The sequence below is a fragment of the Somniosus microcephalus genome, chromosome 20 (assembly GCF_052327205.1).
Source record: "Somniosus microcephalus isolate GS21.2 chromosome 20, FLI_Smic_1.0, whole genome shotgun sequence".
Lineage (NCBI taxonomy): Eukaryota > Metazoa > Chordata > Chondrichthyes > Squaliformes > Somniosidae > Somniosus > Somniosus microcephalus.
In genome coordinates, this window is record NC_141006.1 from 74,394,764 (window position 1) to 74,413,716 (window position 18,953).

The window sequence follows — 18,953 nt, forward strand, 5'->3', positions numbered from 1 at the left end:
GGTAGACGGCGAGTGGAGGTGTGCCTCGGGGGGCAACGTTTTCACTGGGAGTTTGTTATGGCCAGAGTTTCCCAGCCCCTCCTCAGCGCGGATTTCCTGTGCGCCAACAGCCTCCTGGTCGACATTAGGAACCGGCGGCTGATCAACGCAGCAACTTTTAATTCTCTTCCGTGTTACCGCAGTAACACTACGTCACGCACCGTCTCCTGTGCGTTCCCGACTCCTGATGAGTTCGCTCGCCTGCTCGGTGAATTCCCCGACCTGACAAGACCCACGTTCTCCTCCACAGCCACGAAACATGGTGTGGAACACCACATCACCACCAACGGCCCCCCGGTCTACGCGCGGGCCCGGCGCCTGGAACCTGGCAAGCTGGCGGTCACAAAGGCGGAGTTCGCGACCATGGAACGGTTAAGGATTATTCGCCGGTCGAATAGTCCCTGCTCTTCACCCCTCCATATCGTCCCGAAGCCTGGCGGCGGATGGTGGCCATGCGGCGACTATCGACGACTCAACGACGCCACCACTCCTGATCGGTACCCGATCCCCCACATTCAGGATTTCTCTGCCCATTTGGCGGGGAACACCGTATTTTCAAAAGTCAACCTCGTCCGGGGCTACCACCAGGTCCCAGTTCATCCACAAGACGTCCAGAAGATCGCAGTCATCACCCCATTCGGCCTCTTCGAGTTTTTACGAATGCCGTTTGGGTTAAAGAACGCCGCCCAGGCTTTCCAACGCCTGATGGACTCCGTGCTGCGGGACCTCAAGTTCCTCTTCGTCTACCTGGATGATATTCTAATTGCCAGTCCTACTAAGGAAGAACATACCTGTCACCTACGCACCCTTTCTCGACGCCTCAGCCAACACGGCCTGATTATCAACCCGGCCAAGTGTCAGTTTGGCCTGCACCAAATTGACTTCCTGGGGCATCGCATCACCTCAGAGGGAGCGGTTCCTTTACCTTCAAATGTAGAGGCGGTGACATCCTTTCCACACCCGCAGAACGTAAAGGCCCTGCAGGAATTCCTAGGCATGGTAAACTTCTACCACCGTTTCGTGCCTAAGGTGGCACTACTCATGCAGCCCCTGTACGAGGCCCTCAAGGGCAAGACTGGCAAGAACCCGGTAGACTGGAGGGATGACATGGCCCGAGCATTCGCCGACACCAAAAGCGCCTTAGCCAACGCGACTATGCTGGCGCACCCGCTGCCAGGAGCCACCATCGCCCTCACCACCGACGCGTCGGATTACGCAGTCGGTGCCGTGCAACAGCAGTGGGTGAATGGGACGTGGCAGCTGTTGGCATTCTTCAGCCGTCAACTACGGCAGAACGAGAGAGCATACAGCACATTCGACCCGGAGTTGCTCGCCCTTTTTCTGGCCATCCGCCATTTTCGGTTCCTACTGGAAGGATGTCCTTTCACTGCCTTTGTGGACCATAAGCCGCTAACCTTTGCAATGGCCAAGACCGCTGAACCGTGGTCAGCCCGACAGCAGCGCCAACTGACCTACATATCCGAATTCACCACGGATATACAGCATGTGGCCGGTAAGGACAACCTAGTGGCAGACTGCCTCTCCCGCGTGATCATCAATACGGTTCATTTGGGCATCGACTACGCCCTCATGGCACCGGACCATATTTTGGTCGACCGCTTAAAGCCCGCACATTTAGACCTCGACCGCCCCGTCAAGACAGCACAACCGCCGAGACAGGGTTGGCCACCCATCGTCGTTACGGCAGACTGAGTGCGACCGCCTGCCAGACCGCTAGCTGACCAGCAGCCTCCGCCTCGAGAGTACAGGAGTCGTTCTGACAGGCTCGTCAGACCCCCTCACCATTTGACTTTGTCCGTTAAAGCGAATTCTGGGGGGGGCGGATATGGCAGAACCATTGAACGACTCTGGCTAACTGTATATAATTCTCTTTAACGATGTTCTAACACCAGCCTAAACCTGTACCATTGTGTTAGGCATTACTGTGTTTTGTATATAGAATTTGCATGTACGGGGCGTGGCCCCTTTAAGAGCGCGAGCAAACGCGGGCAAACGTGATGACGTCACGTCGCAAACCACAGGGCTGCCCAGGCAATCCTCCTGGCATCTCCGTTGAGTAAAGATCTGTTTAGTTGTTCTCTTGTGTCGATCTCCGTTATTCGTAGGAATTCGTTAATTCCTACAACATCACCTGTTGCCGGGTTGCCCTTAATTGGCCTGCTGAGCCCGCTGGGCGGGTGCAACAAGGTCACTCAAGTCAAAATCGAGTGGGTTGGCTAGAACTCGATGGAGGCGGGACTACAACCCCGAAAGTTGTAGTCCCGCCTCGTACCCGCCTCCTCAATGAAAATCCAGTCCATGGAGTCATAAGGGTCAATTTTCCTGGAGCCATCAGGCGGGGTTTCAGGCGTGTGGGGGGGGGGAAAATCCTGAATTCGGGGGTCCCGACACCATCCCGCCCAAAACTCCGCTCCACGTAAGTTTCACAGGAGGCGGGTACCCGCCCCGCACTGGGACCCGCCGACCCCAGGCGGGAAGGGATTAGTGCCAATTAACTGCCTGTTAACAGGTAGTTAACAGGCAGTTTTTAGCCTAATCCCTATTTTGAGGGGTGTCGTGTGGGATTCCCGACGGCTCCAAACCACGCCAGGTTAGAGCAGGCGGGCTGTCGGGTTGAAGGAGTTGGAGGGGTCGTGATGTCGGCGCTCAGGTGAGTGATGGGTGCATGAGTGCAAAGGTAAGTGTGTTTGGTGTGTCTAAAGTGTGTAAAGAACTTTTACTTACCTGTACTTACTTTAACAGCCTTTCTTCCTGTAGGCGTCGGGAGCGCATCACTCAGCTGGCACTTAAAGCTGAATGGCTGCGATCTGTCAAAAGTGACAGCCTTCAGCTTTGAGTGCTGCTGAAAGTTCTAACTGAGTCTGTGCAGAAGGAATCATGTTAGAACTCAGACTGTCAGTGTTTGGCAGCTTCAAACAGCTGTGAAACACTGATATTTCATCTGTCAAGAACTCTTGACAGATGAAATTGCAGTCTGTGACGTCACCTGTTGCCGGGTGGCCCTTAATTGGTCTGCTGAGCCCGCTGGGCAGGATCAACAAGGTCAATCAAGGGAAAATCGCGCGGATTGGCTGGACGTCGATGTAGGCGGGTCTAAAACCTGAAAGTTGTAGTCCCGCCTTCTTCCCGACAGCTTCGGGAAAATCGACCCCATATAGAGTTATACAGCACAGAAAGAGGCCCTTCGGCCCATCGTGACCCCGCCGGCCATCAAGCCCTGTCTATTCTAATCCCATTTTCCAGCACTTGGTCCGTAGCCTTGTATGCTATGGCATTTCAAGTGCTCATCCAAATGCGTCTTGAATGTTGTGAGGGTTCCTGCCTCTACCACCCTTTCAGGCAGTGAGTTCCAGATTCCAACCACCCTCTGGGTGAAAAAGTTTTTCCTCAAATCCCCTCTAAACCTCCTGCCCCTTATCTTGAAATCCCTGGACCTTGGGCGGTCTGTGAGGTCAGCAGATTTCTGTACCTGCCGATTCACCTGCGTGCTATTCATGTTGCTGTGTATCAATTTAAAAAAGTTCTGCGGTGATAACACTGTTTTCCTTAGAGTAGCTGATGCTGACTTTCTGAAGCTAGGATAGGGGGGATCCCTGGAGGTGTGTCAGTATTTCCATTCACCACCCCCCCCCAATATACACACAAAGGTTTGCAAATTACTGCTCTAAGATCTAAAATCCAATTCATCGGCTGAAATATAAAACAAATTTTACAACACATTGCAAAAATGGAGGAAGAGTAAGACTCCATCACTGTAGGAGGGTCATTTTGAAAAGTTAAGGCCCCAGAACAATGTACAGGAAACTCCCTTTTAACCTGCAACTAAATATCTGGAAATCCCTCTTAACCGGCAAAATTCAGGAGTAGGTTCAGGTAAGTTTTACTATATATTAGTGGCCGTGTAACCGGGGTTCCTGCACCTGTGGCTGTGCAACAGGGACTCCTGGATCTGTGGCCGTGTAACCGGGACTCCTGCACAAGTGCCGTGTAACCGGGGCTCCTGCACAAGTGCCGTGTAACCGGGGCTCCTGCACAAGTGCCGTGTAACCGGGGCTCCTGCACAAGTGCCGTGTAACCGGGGCTCCTGCACAAGTGCCGTGTAACCGGGGCTCCTGCACAAGTGCCGTGTAACCGGGGCTCCTGCACAAATGCCGTGTAACCGGGACTCCTGCACCTGTGGCCGTGTAACCGGGACTCCTGCACAAGTGCCGTGTAACCGGGGCTCCTGCACAAGTGCCGTGTAACCGGGATTCCTGCACAAGTGCCGTGTAACCAGGACTCCTGCACAAGTGCCGTGTAACCGGGATTCCTGCACAAGTGCCGTGTAACCAGGACTCCTGCATAAGTGCCGTGTAACCGGGACTCCTGCACAAGTGCCGTGTAACCAGGACTCATGCACAAGTGCCGTGTAACCGGGACTCATGCACAAGTGCCGTGTAACCGGGACTCCTGCACCTGTGGCCGTGTAACCGGGACTCCTGCACAAGTGCCGTGTAACCGGGGCTCCTGCACAAGTGCCGTGTAACCGGGATTCCTGCACAAGTGCCGTGTAACCGGGACTCCTGCACCTGTGGCCGTGTACGGGGCTCCTGCACAAGTGCCGTGTAACCGGGGCGCCTGCACAAGTGCCGTGTAACCGGGACTCCTGCACAAGTGCCGTGTAACCGGGGCGCCTGCACAAGTGCCGTGTAACCGGGGCTCCTGCACAAGTGCCGTGTAACCGGGACTCCTGCACCTGTGGCTGTGTACGGGGCTCTCGTACCTTGGTAACTATACCTCTCTGTATTCCGGACTTTTTGATCAACCAGCACCACACCGGTCCCGTCGGTGCCGGATAAAAAAGAGTTTCCTCTAAATACAGTCGGCATGCTGGAGGTCCACTTATACCTTGTAAGACCAACGCAACGTTCCAGAGTGCTTCTTGGAAAGGAGGTTGCAGTTTTGCGAATGTGATGCCAGCTATTTACTTATTCTATATGTTGTCAGTTCAACCGCAGGTGGCAAAAATTATATAAATGTTAGGATATTTAGTTTTAAAATGCCAATAGTACTGTGGAAAAATTAAAAATAGAATGAATATAATCTGAATACAATCATGCATCTTTTCAGCAAGACTACACCCATCCTTAATTACTTAAATAAGTCCAGGTCGTCCTGCTGTACTTGTAATTAAATGAGATCAATGTCTTCTGCAAATATTTTGATCCTGAAGGTATTTTTGCATTTTGTATGAATGTGGATCTATCTTTATTTGCACGTTTTTCTGTAGCAGGCAGGGTTTTCATTCTTCTTTTACAGTGTAGCATAAAACCTAATAATGCTGTAACATTTTCACCTTTACAAATAACAAGCGTATTCATTCGGTGTTTTTGCACTAGAACTTAGGATGATGTTCTGACCAAGGGTCATTGACCCGAAACGTTAACTCTGTTTCTCTCTCTACAGATGCTGCCTGACCTGCTGAGTGTTTCCAGCATTTTCTGTTTTTATTTTATATTATGTGAAGAACTCTCTTCATCGCAGTTTTAAGAAACCGGCTTCTACGTGATTCCTATGTCTGAATTCTAAAATGGGGAATAAGGATCATGCCATAGAATCATAGAAATTTAGGGCACAGAAGGAGGCCATTCGGCCCATCGTGTCCGCACTGGCCGAAAAAGAGCTATCCACCCTAATCCCACTTTCCAGCTCTTGGTCCGTAGCCCTGTAGGTTACATAAGAACATAAGAACATAAGAAATAGGAGCAGGAGTAGGCCAATCGGCCCCTCGAGCCTGCTCCGCCATTCAATAAGATCATGGCTGATCTGATCCATCTCCTGAATCTAACAGAATTAGACACACGAAATAGGAGCAGGATCAGGCTACACGGCCCCTGGGCCCGCTCCGCTACCCACAGGGCCATGACCAATCCGAACCTAGACTCATGTCCAAATTCCTGCCCGCTCCCCGTAACCCTTTATTCCCTTTACTTCTAGGAAACTGTCTATTTCTGTTTTAAATTTATGTAATGATGTAGCTTCTACAGCTTTTTGGGGCAGCATATTCCATGGACCTACCACCCTCTGAGTGAAGTAGTTCCTCCTCATCTCAGTTTTGAAAGAGCAGCCCCTTATTCTAAGACTATGCCCCCTAGTTCTAGTTTCACCCATCATCGGGAACATCCTCCCCGCATCCACCCGATCCAACCCCTTCACAATCTTATATGTTTCAATAAGATCGCCTCTCATTCTTCTGAACTCCAATGAGTAGAGTCCCAATCTACTCAACCTCTCCTCATATGTCCATCCCCTCATCCCCGGGATTAACCGAGTGAACCTTCTTTGTACTGACTCGAGAGCAAGTATGTCTTTTCTTAAGTATGGACACCAAAACTGTATGCAGTATTCCAGGTGCGGTCTCACCAATACCTTGTACAACTGAAGCAATACCTCCCTATTTTTATAAGTACTTTTTAAATGTGTTGAGGGTTTCTGCCTCTACCACCCTTTCAGGCAGTGAGTTCCAGACCCCCACCACCCTCTGGGTGAAAAAAGTTCTCCTCAACTCCCCTCTAATCCTTCTACCAATTACTTTAAATCTATGCCCCTGGGTTATTGACCTCTGGTAAGGGAAATAGGTCCTTCCTATCCACTCTCTCTATGCCCCTCATAATATTATATGCTACATGCATTTACAATGTTACTAGAATTCAAATACTATACCCAGGCACAGGTCCAACTTGGACATAAAGCTCTCTATATTAATTACCTACTGGATTCTCACTACTTCAAATCATTTTATTGGACCTTCTGCTACCTGACATCATCAGCTCAATTCTCCTATTTCTTCCTCTGGAGTTAGAAAGAAAGAATCTGCATTTCTATAGCGCCTTTCCCGACCTCAGGACATACCAAAGCGCTTTACAGCCAAGATGGAGCAGTGATTTCTTCATATTGGCCCAGAATTTGCTGGGAAAAAATAACGGCGTGTGAACGACGCGCGCTGTTATTAACGTGCAAATCGGTCAGCAGCTTGTGGCGAGGAAGAGATAGCCCATGAATTGCGAATCGCCACAAGTCGCTGGCCGATTTGCTCTGCTCGCCATTAGCTTCGCGAAAATGGCATCTTGCCCTTAACCTCACATTGCACATTAATGGCCCATTAAACTCACCACAGAAAGTTAAGTCTAGTAATTAACATTGCAAGTACCCTTTTAACGAGGTAATAATTGTTAATGACTACCAATCAACCTCTCTCGCCCAGAAAGTGAACAATTAAAATGTGGACGAAAGGTCATCGACCAGTTCTGACGAAAGGTCATCGACCTGAAACGTTAACTCTGTTTCTCTCTTCACAGATGCTGCCTGACCGGCTGAGTATCTCCAGCATTTTCTGTTTTAATTAAAATGTGGAGTCTCATTCCTTTAGGGTGTGAATTGTTGTTGGAGAGCTTAAAAATGTCAAATTTTAAATTTTATTTTCTTTCTTTTCCTTTCTGTCTTTTTATTCTCTCTCTCTTAAACCAATCTTTTTTTCCCTCTCTTTAGTTCTCTTTTTGTACCTGATTTGACATTGAATTCACCTCCTTCTCAGTCCTTCCTCTGTTTCTCACTCTTTTAATCTCATTGGCTAAGGAGATACATTGTTTGTCCCATTGTTCACCAGGGTTCCAGATGCTCTGTTATCACCTCACACTTTCAGCAACTTAAATTTTTTTTCACAAAAACCTAGGAAAGAAAGAACTTGCATTTATATAGTGCTTTTCACTGTTGTAATGTAGGAAATGCGGCAGTCAATTTTCACACAGCAAGCTCCCACAAACAGCAACCTGATACTGACCAGGTAATCTGTTTTAGTGATGTTGGTTGAGGGATAAATATTGGCCAGGACACCGGGGATAACACCCCTGCTCTTCTTCGAAATAGTGCCATGGGATCTTTTATATCCACCTGAGAGGGCAGATGGGGCCTCGGTTTAACGTCTCATCCAAAAGACAGCACCTCCAACAGTGCAGCACTCCCTCAGCACTGCACTGGAGTGTCAGACCTTGATTTTTGTGCTCAAGTCTCTGGAGTGGGATTTGAACCCACAACTGTCTGACGCCGAGACGAGGGTGCTACTAACCGAGCCAGGGCTGACACCCTAAGCTTTGTACGAACACATCTAAGTCAGGCCTTTATCTTACTGACCTTCAGTGAACAAGTATTCATACAAGGCTGAGTTAATGAGTTGAATAATATGTGAAATTATGCTAATTTATCAAAGCTCCCAGATCCTCACAACAAGTCACTACCGTACATGTATATTGGTTCTTAGCAGCCACTTGTAACCTTAGGTGCTGCTTGTAACCTTAAGTGTATTTTCTGTCAAATACATTGGATTTAATTTTGTTAGCATCTAAAATAAAAAGAAAACTGCATATTTAATTGCCTTTATAGCACAGTATTGTGACCTTTTGGATAGCAGGTAATATAACAAATTGACCATGGCAATTAACGTAACTGTGGAGAAAATAGCTGTAAATCTGAAAAGTTAATTTCAGTCTTGTTCTGAACCTTAAATCTCTCACAGCAGGTAATTAATCAGTGTTCAGGATCGCATTGTTTCTCTTCCACTTCCTTCTCTTTTACCCATCATTATACCCTCTGTGGGAAGCTATCTCTGCATTAGAATTCTTTCTTTCTTGTCACATAGCACTGCTTTCGCCCTCCACACACATTAAGGTTAAAGAAAGTGTTTGAAATCAGTTTCTAAAATTGTGTATTGTATTCCTTTTCATTGCAGAAACATTTATCTGTTAAAATTGCCTGGGTAGTTTTGTACAGAAAAGGCTTCGAAATTTTTACTTCACAATTTAGTACATTGTTATTGTAGAAATACTTAAGCACAGAAACATTCACAAAAGACAAAGAACCAGTTCAATATGGCTCCCCTGGGTATGTAACTGCTGCTTCGATCACAGCCCGCTCCCTCGCCATACACAGAAAGAAATCATCTTCTCTCGGAAACAGAAAGAACGGTTACTTGGTTTGCTCTACCATGTAAAAATGTGAAAGTTTCCCAAGGACCTGCAAATGACTGCGTGTGACTGACTAGAAAGTTCTATGGATATTGAGTAGCTCGGCAGCAGCAGAGGAGCCAATACAGTTAGCTAAGGTCACGGGCAGTAGTATGGAGAGAATAATTTATTTTGTTGCAAGGAAAATAGAGGGCATGATTTCTTGGAAGCTTTTCTTCAATAATGTTGGAGTGTTCGTCAAACCCAATATATTACAATAAAGTAAACTCACTATTGGGACAAGAGCAGCAGCTTGGGTGGTAGCACGTGGAGACCATAGGAATTAGGAGCAGGAGTCGGCCACACGGCCCCTCGAGCCCGCTCCGCCACACGGCCCCTCGAGCCCGCTCCGCCACACGGCCCCTCGAGCCTGCTCCGCCACACGGCCCCTCGAGCCCGCTCCGCCACACGGCCCCTCGAGCCCACTCCGCCACACGGCCCCTCGAGCCCGCTCCGCCACACGGCCCCTCGAGCCTGCTCCGCCACACGGCCCCTCGAGCCCGCTCCGCCACACGGCCCCTCGAGCCTGCTCCGCCACACGGCCCCTCGAGCCCGCTCCGCCACACGGCCCCTCGAGCCTGCTCCGCCACACGGCCCCTCGAGCCCGCTCCGCCACACGGCCCCTCGAGCCCGCTCCGCCACACGGCCCCTCGAGCCTGCTCCGCCACACGGCCCCTCAATCCTGCTCCACCATTCAATAAGATCATGGCTGATCTTCGACCTCAGCTCCACTTTCCTGCCGGATTCCCATATCCCTTGATTCCAAAAAAACTATCGATCTCAGCCTTGAATATTCTCAACAATAGCAAAGAATTGCTGGGCTCATGCAGGAATTGAACCCGTGACATCTCACCATATCATTCAGTGAAACTCCCAAAGCAAAAATCATACCCCTACACTAAAGAAGTCTGACCTGTGAGGAGGAGAACTGCGGAAAACTTGAAATGGGGCGGGTGGGCGGGGGGGGGGGTGGGAAAGGAAGCCAGCTAGGTCAGGCTTTTGGAGGTTTGATGTGGAGGAGGGGTGGGGAGACTGATATTGTGTTCAACTCATTCTGTAGTTTCTGAGAAACTCCTTCTCAAAGACACTGGGCTGGATTTTCATGGGGAAGGCGGGTTGGGGGCGGGGCGGATCAGATGCAGGCAAGAAACCCGGGAGAGCGGGTTTCCCACAGGCCCTGCTGGCTTTAACAGCAGGGCCTGATTGGCATCTGAAGCCTCGGTTTACCTGCCCGCAGCCAGCCAGATTGAGAGGCCGGCTGGCTGCAGGTGGGTAGGCCTGTGGCACTAGGCCGCACAGAGGAGGGAGGGAGGGATCGGGTGGGGGCCAGTGCAGGCCTCTGGGGGACGGGGGGGCGGGGAGGGAAGAAGATCGCAGCCATCGAGGGAAAGGGGTGGTGGGGTGGGGTGGGGGAGGAAGATTGAGGCTGGCCTCAAGATCATCGTGGGGGTGGAGGGGAGGGAGGGAAGAAAACTTTGGTGCTGGCCACCAGAGGATCGTGGGTGGTCCGGGAAGATGATCGGAGACCTCTTGAGGTGTCTCCACTCGTGGCGGGTGGGTTAGGCAGGGACCCAGGAGGTCAGTATAAAGGCACTTACCTCCTGGATGCAGCGGACCCCGTCTTGCTGTAACTGCCGGGTTTTACAACTTGTGTAAAACCCGTCCACATGCAGTAAAAAACAAAATGGTGTTTAAGAAAGAGGTTTCCAGCCTAATTATAATAGTTAAATTGACATCCCGCCTCCTGGGAATGGGTTGGTCGCTCCCCCGTCCCGGCGGGTTCAGGTCGGGAATCCCATTTTTAACAATTTAACTGCCCCTCCCCCTCCCCACGCTCCAAACCCACCCGTCTTTTAAGGTTAAATTTCCCCCCATTATCTTCCCTTCCCCTTTGTTAGAATTCTGCACCACGCCACATGATCGCTGGCTGATAGACAACCAGTTGACCCGCTGACACAAAGCTGGGTGGGAGGGTATGCTGTGAGGAGGATGTCGTGAAACTCCAGTACAATTTGGACAGGTTGGGTGATTGGGCAGAAACATGGCAAATGCACTATAATGTGGATAAATGTGAGGTTATCCACTTTGGTGGCAAAAACAGGAAGGCAGATTATTATTTGAATGGCAATAGATTGGGAGAAGGGGACGTGCAAAGAGACCTGGGTGTTCTTGTGCACCAGTCGCTGAAGGTAAGCATGCAGGTGCAGCAGGCGGTTAAGAAGGCAAATGGTGTGTTGGCCTTCGTAGCAAGAGGGTTCGAGTACAAGAACAAGGATGTCTTGCTGCAGTTGTACAGGGCCTTGGTGAGACCACACCTTGAGTATTGTGTGCAGTTTTGGTCACCTTACCTGAGGAAGGACGTTCTTGCCATGGAAGGAGTGCAGCGAAGATTCACCAGGCTGATACCTGGGATGGTAGGAATGACGTATGAGGAGAGATTGTGTCGATTGGGCTTATACTCACTGGAGTTTAGAAGATTGAGAGGGGATCTCATCTAAACCTATAAAATTCTGTCAGGTCTGGACAGACTAGATGCAGGAAGGATGTTTCTGATGGCCGGGGAGTCCAGAACCAGGGGTCATAGTCTAAGGATAAGGGGTAAGCCATTTAGGACTGAAATGAGGAGGAATTTCTTCACCCAGAGAGTGGTGAACCTGTGGAATTCTCTGCCACAGAGGGCGTTGGAGGCCAATTCATTAAATATATTCAAGAAAGAGTTGGATATATTTCTTGAGGCTAAAGGGATCAAGGGATATGGGGAGAAGGCAGGGACAGGGTACTGAATTTGGATGATCAGCCATGATCACATTGAATGGCGGAGCAGGCTCGAGGGGCCGAATGGCCGACTCCTGCTCCTATCTTCTATGTTTCTATGTTTCCAAGGCCTTTTCCAATGATGTCAACTCTCAAAGTCTGGCACGAGCGACCCAGGGCAATTGCTCCTCTCTCCCTGTGGGATTTTACCTAGTGGAGAATTGTGGGCATGAATCCACATTCTAGCACCTTTTGGAAATGACTGCACCACCACGCCATCCAAAAGCGTGTTCCTGAAGATCTTCTCCAGGAAACCGGGAAATGTGGCTGTACAGTTTTATTTACTGGGGGCGTACAGCTTAAATCGATCTAAATCTTAATACATTTATGAAAAAAGACAAAGGGCTGGATTTTCTCAATGGGGAGCTTTTGGAGGCAGGACTCCCACTTGTCGGGTTTCAGTCCCGCCTCCATCAACTTCTGCCCAACCCACGCTATTTTCCCTTGATTGACCTTGTTAAGCCCGCCCAGCGGGTTTAGCAGGCCAATTAAGGGAAAGCCGGTTACAGAGAACGTCAATTTTTAACAGATGAATTGTCATCGTTTGTCAGCTCTGTGAAGCATTTTGCAGAAATGAGATGGTTGTTGCATTGGAGAATGCAACGGCCATCTGTCATCTCTACCGCGGAGGTGCGAGACTCTCCGCACACCCACCGATTGAAGCCTGCAGGAAGAAACAAAGGTAAGTACACTTTTTCTAACACTTTCCACTTACCTCAGACACTCACTGCTCCACACTTGCACCCATCACTCACCTCCACAGCACACTTTTGGACCCTTCCGACCCCCGCAGACCCCCTACTCGTCTCGGTGACCCTGGCGGGTTTCGGAGCCTTCGGGAAGCCTGCACTTGTGTGGGCAAAAAGTGGATAATCCTATTTTCTGCCTGTTAACTACCTGTTAACAGACAGTTAAGTGGCTGTAATCCCCTTCCTGCCTCCCCAGGGCTGGCGAGATCGCACCCAAATCTTTAGGTAGATATTTAAATTGTATACATTTGAAGTGGAGGTATATGAATAATTCACCTTGGTACACGCAGTGAGAGTAACAGGTTTCAGGACTGGGACATCACTGAGCTGAATCCTAGTTAAAGCACAGCTAAGAAATGTTATCATTCTCTGTCTAAGTAGAAGAATGGGCCACAAGCAGCTCCGTAATCTGTAGCTCGGAAGCTGTTGTTTCCAGCAGCGGGCGAGTTTCTTATTGTGGTTCTAATGAAAACATCCTCTGTTCCTACCAGCCAGCTTGTGAAAGTGGCTCAGAGGATGGTCACAGTACTGTGTATTACTGTTACAGGAACAAAGTGAGACCATGAAATCTGGTTTTATCATTGAAACATAGAAACATAGAAGATAGGAGCAGGAGTCGGCCATTCGGCCCCTCGAGCCTGCTCTGCCATTTAATGAGATCATGGCTGATCATTCAGTACCCTGTCCCTGCCTTCTCCCCATATCCCTTGATCCCTTTAGCCTTAAGAAATATATCCAACTCCTTCTTGAATATATTTAATGAATTGGCCTCAACTGCCTTCTATGGTAGAGAATTCCACAGGTTCACCACTCTCTGGGTGAAGAAATTCCTCCTCATCTCTGTCCTAAATGGCTTACCCCTTATCCTTAGACTGTGACCCCTGGTTCTGGACTCCCCTGCCATTGGGAACATCCTTCCTGCATCTAGTCTGTTTAGTCCTGTTAGAATTTTATAAATTTCAATGAGATCCCCTCTCATTCTTCTAAACGCCAGCGAATATAAGCCCAATCGACCCAATCTCTCCTCATACGTCATTCCTGCCATCCCAGGTATCAGTCTGGTGAATCTTCGCTGCACTCCCTCCATGGCAAGAACATCCTTCCTCAGATAAGGTGACCAAAACTGCACACAATACTCAAGGTGTGGTCTCACCAAGGCCCTGTACAACTGCAGCAAGACATCCTTGCTCCTGTACTTGAATCCTCTCGCTGTGAAGGCCAACAAACCATTTGCCTTCTTAACCGCCTGCTGCATCTGCATGCTTATCTTCAGCGACTGGTGCACAAGGACACATTGCGAGTGTGAATGTCTGCAGAATTTGAAATGGTTGAATTATTGTCCAATTTTTCCTCCCCTCTTCTACTTAAGCCACTGACTTATTGAGATACAGATGCACATAGGGCGAATGCCCACTCATATTGTTCCCCAGTGGCCACTCTTCATACTTAAGCCTAAGTAGTGAGTATTGCAGGCTATTCACTGATGAAGGGGATTACAACCAAGCCAGCTCCTACTTTCACCTGAATTAATGCACGGACACTTTCCCGCAGAGGTCACTTGATAGTAATTAGGAGTGGGAACCATTGTACTTTTCTCATCCATAGCCCAGGGATTGCAGCTGAGATAATTAGCATAGAATGGGGATTGAGTCTCGCCTGCATGGCTACGGGGGGTACTTTTATCCAATTACTTTGTTTGAAGATGATATTCATCTATCACAGTTTTTTGTGCTTGCGTACTTCCACTTTTCTTTTGCCTGTAACACAATGCGAGGATCCGTACCGATAGTGTTTGATTATTCTTTTCTCCAATTACTACATCATGCCTAAGTTGAAATAGTTTTCATTGCCCCCATAGCTCAATGGGAATAGCAGGTGCTGATTCTGCCATTTACACCTCCTCTGGACCCATCTTTTGTTTCTTTACTTGTCCCATTACCACTCCCTTTTGCCTCGCACCATCATCCCTTTTGCCATTTAATTTCTCCTACCTTACACCCTATCAACAACAACAACTTGTATTTATATAATGCCTTTAACGTAGTCGTCTTCTTTCCTATGGTAGCAGCAAAGCAAATCAGATGTCAATATCTAAGTCAGATATCTAGGCCAAAGCTTCCGGTGTGACACAGTGGATATCTTGTCGGCTGCCTGTGAATTTCCTCTGAGGGCAGTGTTCACTGATGCGCTCCAGGGTCTGATCAGGAGCTCCACAGTCTCATGATGGGGATGCTTTAATCTTCCATCTATGGAGAAGGTGGCAGCATCAACCATGACCGGTTCTGAGGCGGTCGATGGTTGTCCATTGTTTGCGAGGAAGGTTTGATCCTTCAGGTTGTACTGTGGGGTCCTCTATGAGGAATCCATTCCGTATGTCGCAGTCCTTCCAAGCATTTCACCATCGGTCATCAAGGCTGAGGGGAGATCGCTGAAGGGCTTCGGCGACGGTCCAAAATGGCCTTCCAGATTTGAGACGGGTTGGTGGTCGGTTGTTCAAGTCGGCCTGGATCGGCGTGTCTTTACTGGTGTAGCGGTTGTATTCTCTGGAGACTCCATATTCGCGGCGTAGGTGTGGTGGGGCGATGTTTGCAAGCACGAGCAGCCAAGGTGTTGGTGTCGATAAAAGCGTACCGGTGATAATTCTCATAGTGGAATTCAGCGGGACGTCAACGGATTTGACATGCGGACTTGATAGCCATGCCGGAGAGCAGTACGCCGCTGTAGAGTACACCAGGGCGAGTGCTGCCGTACGGAGGGTTTGAGCGTCTGCTCCCCATGTGGATCCAGCGAGTTTCTGGATCAAGTTAACCCTACTCTTTAGTTTCTTCCCAAGGTTCTGGAGATGTTGTCTATATGACAGGGTGGGATCAAGCGCGAATCCTAAATAGGAGCGTTTTTTGACATGGTTTACCTCTGCGCCACAAAAGGAGACTTTCAAAGCTTGGTTTGCTTGTTGAGTGTTGAGGAGGAATGTCGAGGTGACGGTCTTTTGCGGGTTTGGCCGAAGTCGCCATCGGCGGAAGTAGGCCTCCATCCTCTGTAAATCACTGGTCAGGGTCTCCTCGGTGATGGACAGATTCATGTTTTGCATGGCCAAGGCAATGTCATCAGCGTATACGAACTTGTGGGACTCTGTTTCGGGCAGGTCACTGGTGTAAACGTTGAATAATATGGGTGCCAGGACAGAACCCTGTGGGAGTCCGTTGTTCAATGTCCTATATCTGTTCTTCTGGGTGCCAGAGTACACACAGAAGCATCGGTTGCTAAGCATGGAGTTGAGAAGATGGATCATTGTTCTGCAGAGTAAAATGGTGGAGAGCTTGAAAAGCAGTCAATGCTTCCATACTGTGTCATATGCTGCTGACAGGTCCACGAGTGCTACGGCGGTCTCGAGCTGGCGCTGGAAGCCTGCTTCAATGTGCGTTGTTAAAGCTACCACTTGGTCACAGCAGTTACAGCCGCTCCGGAAGCCCGCTTGTTCCTTAGGAATGGTTGGCTCGATGATGGGGGCTAGTCTGTGGAGTAGTAGCCGCTCCAGCATTTTATAACAAGTGCAAAGTAAGGAGATCGGGCGGTAGCTGGAGACTTCACAAGCATTCTTCCTCTGCTTCAGGAGGGCAATTACTTTAATCTCCCTCCAAATAGATGGAATTTTACTGGTTGCTGTCAGGTGTTTGTGCGTGCCCCGTGTTTCTATGACTCTCCCTTGAGTCGACCCGTGCCTCAAAAACTCCCCGGTTTGGGTTGTTTCCCTTGGATGGCAGGAGCTTTCGCCAATAGTCCCTGCCCAGCCCGTCGATTAGCAGGTAATCCCACACAGAGACAGAGACCAAGGCCAGATAGGTCCTCTCCTATGCCCGGTGTGCAGCGTCCCCAGCGGGGTTACTGTGTAACCCGGCCGTAACTGGATGCCACCTGGTTGGTCTTCCGAATTATACCGTGAACCACAAGCCCCACAACCCCCAAGTCCGGACCCAAGGAGTTACTATGGATAGATTATAATTGACTCAGACAAAATGAAACAGATCAGGTTGGTCAAAGATCGATTCCTTTTATTACACTCACAAAAACAACAATCCCTACTCCTCTCGTTTATGGCAGAACGAGTAGGTGACCGTGGACACTAGCTTATAACCTTAGGCTAAAATACCCACCCTGTTGGTTACGCTGAACCAACCCCTTCCCAGAATCTAAGCCTGGATAAGGGAAAAACCATTCTAACTAAAACCCCTCTCCCAGTTTGGTCAGAACCCACACTTGGAAGCCTCCTCACACACACACACACACACACACGTGTTAGCCTGCGTCTTGGACACTTGCAGTTCCTCAGCAGCCAAACACACGGGCGGTCCTGGGGATTTCTAGAGGTGTATGCTGGATATAATTACCAGCCCTTGTCGTTGATTCATGCGGTCCCAGCTCCGTTCGACTCCAGAGACAAAACCGTGCCTAACAGAGGCATGCGTTGAGGCCTAGAGAGTTATGTTCAGGCGGTACGACGAGGCACTCACTTTGGGCGTTCCTGGAGAGTTGACGGACGCGTGGTTACGCAGAGAACCCCATTACAGATGGTAGAGAAAAGCAAGCAAGCAAGCCAGCCAGCAAAAGCCCTGCATCCCCAAAGTTCAGCATGTTTATACCCCGTGCAATACACAAAACTTGGTGGGCGATTCCTGGTTACCATGGTCGCAGAGATGCAAGTTGGTTTACCTGGTGATGTCTCTGTCTTGGATTGGTCATCTTGAAGAAAACAATGTTAGGCCATTACTGTAGATGAGCAGTTCATGAATTGCTAACTGTTTGTTAAGTTCTTGACTGCTCCTTCATTGAAAGAGTCCAGAGGTGTTACTTTTGGCCTCCAAACCTCATTGTCCATCCAGACATCCCGGCTCCATGGCCAAAGGGTGGTTTTCCCCAAATCTCACAAGTTCGAATATGAAAAGGCTCCTGCCTTTCATGACGTCAGCGTTGAGACAGGTCCCATGGCAACCCAAAAGACAGACAGTTCCTGCTATCTTCACAGAAACCAACAGGCAGTTCGTTTTACAGTCCAAAAGTCCAAACTCCATTTTGAAACGCAGCCCACGTGCGTCTCCATTTTAAAAGTCCAAAAATCCTTAAGGCGCCTGCACCCACTGATGTTGGCACCGGCCAAACCCTACATTGCCCGTACCTCAGAGAAGAAGGAGGCCAACCATTTCTTCACTTTGGGTCCCAGTGCTTTTAGGAATTCTGGGTAAACACCATCTGACATGAATCAGTCATTCATGAAAGAAAGACTTATGAAATAATACTGAGCGGCCTGCAGGTGCCGCTGTCCAGGAAGAGTATAAATACTCAGGCACGGGCCCAGCTTGCACAGGACATTCTTAACAGGAACTAGTGAAGGACACAACGAGACCTCCATGTTGTAAAACAGTTGATTAAAGCTTTGTTTAACGCTTAGACCGAGTGCCGACTGGTTTTCTTACGTCACCATCTGGACCAACAACCTTTCCAAATTTGGTTGTCGACAGGGCTGCGTTTAGTTCGTCCAAGGTGAATGGATCAGACATCATTGACGACCTTGGTGCCGCCATCAAGTTTGTCGAAAGCTGCCATTTCACCTGGTGTCGAAATTCTTTGTCCACCGAAGCCTCTGATGTTTGTATTAAGTGAGATGCGATGGCATCCGCTCTGATGGTCATCCTGTGTTTATAGGCATAGTAAAACATCCCAAGGCACTTCACAGGGCTGTTATAAGGCAAAAAAATTGACACTGAGCCACATATGGAAAAATTAGGGCAGGTGACCAAAAGCTTGGTCGAAGAGGTAAGTTTTAAGGAGTGCCTTAAAGGAGAAAAGAGAGGTGGAGAGACGGAGAGGTTTAGGCAGGGAATTCCAGAGCTTAGGGCCCAGGCAACAGAAGGCACGGCCACCAATGGTTGAGCTGTTTGATGGACGATATTTCGAGGGGATTCACCCACCCATATTTTCTCTTTGCTTTCTTGGGTACTTGGGGGTAATAGGCGTGAACCAGGAAAGCTGGGCATTTGACATCAGAACAGAAAACACTGGAAATGTGCAGCCAGTTGATCAGAATCCAAAAGAAAGAGCTTTACATTCTGGGTGTCATGGAAAAGCCTCTATTGTAAATCTGTCCAGGACCGATCAGGACATAGCCAAGAAAACAACAACTTGCATCTATATTCTGCCTTTACTGAGGGAGTGCTGCACTGTCAGAGGTGCCATCTTTCAGATGAAACGTTAAGCCGAGGCCCCGTCTGCTCTCAGGTGGACGTAAAAGATCCCG